Source organism: Papaver somniferum, chromosome 3 (genome assembly GCF_003573695.1).
Source record: "Papaver somniferum cultivar HN1 chromosome 3, ASM357369v1, whole genome shotgun sequence".
Classification (NCBI taxonomy): domain Eukaryota; kingdom Viridiplantae; phylum Streptophyta; class Magnoliopsida; order Ranunculales; family Papaveraceae; genus Papaver; species Papaver somniferum.
Genome location: NC_039360.1, coordinates 18,251,299 through 18,254,459, shown reverse-complemented (window position 1 = coordinate 18,254,459; position 3,161 = coordinate 18,251,299).

Sequence of the window (3,161 nt, the reverse complement as noted above, 5' to 3'; positions counted from 1 at the left end):
CTCCTGTAGTTAGGAAAAATACGCCATTAATAAGCCCAAATAGTTGGCCAAAGGAAAGAAAAAAGCAATTCTGATGCAAATGCGATTCAACCAAATGGAATTATAACCACTGAATGTTTAAGCATCTGTCGGGCACTTACATGTCCTTCGCAGAAATGCAACCCCTTAATGTTATGCTCGCCTTAATGGGATGTCAGTTTACTAGGGAAGATATTTAATCATGTATATAATTTCTAATTTGTCGTATACGGAATTTGGTATCCTTTCCAATGGACATGTATCTTATTAACAATGTTGTAAAAGATGAATCGCTAATATATGGAAATCATGATAAAAAAATAAAAAATTTACTCTACTGTGTAGGGAAGTATTGCATCATCCATGCATTGTTGTTCTCTACGATAAGTTTTGCAACGTGAACCGAAAAATATGGTGCTTCTCTTTCATGGCGTTGTTCTACATCATCAAGATCAGCCTCTCAATATCTTCAGTCTTTGATTGATTCAGTTTGAGAGTGTGCTATAACTAGACTTCTCCTCCACCAAAGGACGGATCTTTGGCCCTTTTCCTTGAGGCCGGGATTTATTGGTCAGTGAAGTTTGTCTTTTAATCACTATTTAGAAGTTTTCAAGTTTTTATTTTCTTTGATCTATGATAATTGGTAGATCCAAAGAGAGAACTTCAAGAATGATAAACATAATATTGGAGAAGGGGGAGATTCTTTCAATGAGGATCAAGGTGCAGAGGATTCTGGTGGTGTTAAAGGTCCAGAAAACAAGTTCTTCCGGTTAGAGAGAAAATCTTTCTCAATTGTGATAGCATACTTTGGAAGCACAAAAACTGTGAAGATAACTAAAAGGGAAAGAAACGGGTACTAAGCGTGGTTGGCTTTCATCCGAGGATGATATCATGGCTGAAAATACATTGGAATTATTGTTGACAGAGGATTTGACTGAGAATAAATGGAGGGAAAGAGTTGGAAAAGATGTTTATCTTGCTCATATTCAGAAAATAAAGAAGGATCTCTGTGTATCTAGATTTAAGAGGGGTGGTGAAGGTAGACCTTTTAGTTTACGCTTTCCTAGTGGAGAATGTAACCAATGTTGGCTTATTTCTTCCTCAAGTGCTGGATTTTTTTTGTCCCAAAAAAGGCTTCTTCTGGATCAATTGGTAGCTGGCAATCAAACAATGATTATCTTAGTTTGGTGACTATAATGGTACCAGGGGAGTAATCAAAATCTCAACAAAAAAAAATTGGTTGGGCGAAAGTTGATAGACTGATCACGAGAAAATTTGGTTGGAATCGATATCTGAAAATGGATGAAGTCAATAAATTAACTCACAACATTGGCCCAACTAGAAGATTCTGAATGGAAAAGACTTGGGAAACCAGAAATTTGGGAGGAATATGGTTTTATTATCAAGATTTATAAATGACAAGTATGATTAGTATATGAGCTAGTTGAAGATGCTATTGATATTCTAGTCAGCGAACTTGATTGCAATATAGAAAAGTTACCTTTTACTTATCTTGGAATGCCGATTGGTACACATTGGAGAAGCACTTCAGTTTCGGAGCAGGTTTTTAGTGAGAATGGGCAAAAGTTAGCAACTTGGAAAAAGAGGATGTTGAATAAAGTTGGAAGGATTATTCTTATCAAGAATTGTCTTTATAGTTTACATGTTTACTACTTATCTTTATTTCATTTTCCAGTAAGTATTGAGAAGAAAATAATAAAGATCATGAGAAAATTCTTGTGGGGTACGGCGGAAAGTAGAAAGATGTTAGTGTGAATGGCTTGGACGAAGATTTGTATGTCTAAGGAGAATGGAGGCATAGGGGTGATAATTTTAAGAAAGACTAATCACACTTTAATGGTGAAGTGGATTTGGAGATATGAAGAGTAAAATCAGTTTATGGAGAAAGATAATGCATCAGAAATCTAAAAGTAATAGGGAAGTACTAATGCCTAATCTAGACAATCAACCACAATGCAGGAGTTTGTGGAAGACTATCGGGAACTTGGTTCTAGATGTTCAAAACATTTCTCAATCTACGGTGAGGAATGATAAACGTATTAGATTTTGGAACGACAAATGGATGGATAGAGGATGTTTGAAAGACCTTTTCCCGGTGGTGTTTAAAGTTGTTCAAGATAAAGATGCTACTATTGCTGATATGCTAGACTTTAATGGTTCAAAATGTTCTTTCAAGAAAGTTTTGAATACGTACGAATAGTTGGAATGAGACTTACACATAAGAGACCTTTCAAACGTCCCTGAGTTGGTAAATAAAGACGGTGAGTTGATGATAATGAAGAATTTCAACACTCACACATGTTATGAGGTTTTAGCCGAAAACTTCGCTTCTTGTAACTTCGAGAAATATTTACGGAAGAACAACATCCTACACAAGGTATTTTATTCTTAGGGAAACTTTTCACAATTCTTTACCAAGCGGAGATATATTAAGTCATGGAGGTATAAAAACTGAAAGTGACCAGTGTGTTTTATGTATCACTAAAAGAGAAACAACTGATCACATATTTATGCACTATTCTTTCTTTTTTGGGATATGGGATTACTTATTCAAAGCATTCAAGATATCGTGGCCTATATATGCGGAGGACATTATTCCAATTTATTGAAGCTTGGTCTACGAATGTTTTGTACGAGAAAGGCAAATATGTTTGGAGGATTATTCATTAGCTATGTTGGATACTCTGTAAGGAGAGAAATGAGAGAGTTTTTGGAGGAAGAATGAAGAATCCAGCTGAGATAATTTATCATTCAAAATGCTTGTAGTTTTATGGTCTTGCGACTCAGACACTTTCAAATATATTGATACTAGTCTTATTTGGAGTAGATAGAAGACTCTAATGAGCGAAGGAACGAGTTAATCATGTCTTGCAAAATATTCATAAGTTTCTGCACTTTCTTATCTGCATAGTACATTTTCTGCACCATTTTCTTTATTTGTAGACTCAGTTCTTTTGGGAATAACTGCAGTCTGTTGGCTCTACACTAGCAGACTTTTCCGCAGTCATCTTCTATGTTGTCACCAGTTGTAATCTCTGTAGTATCCTTCTCTATAGACTCATTTCTATCGAGATCAACTGCAGTATGTAGGTTCTACACCAGTTGACTTATCTGCAGTCACC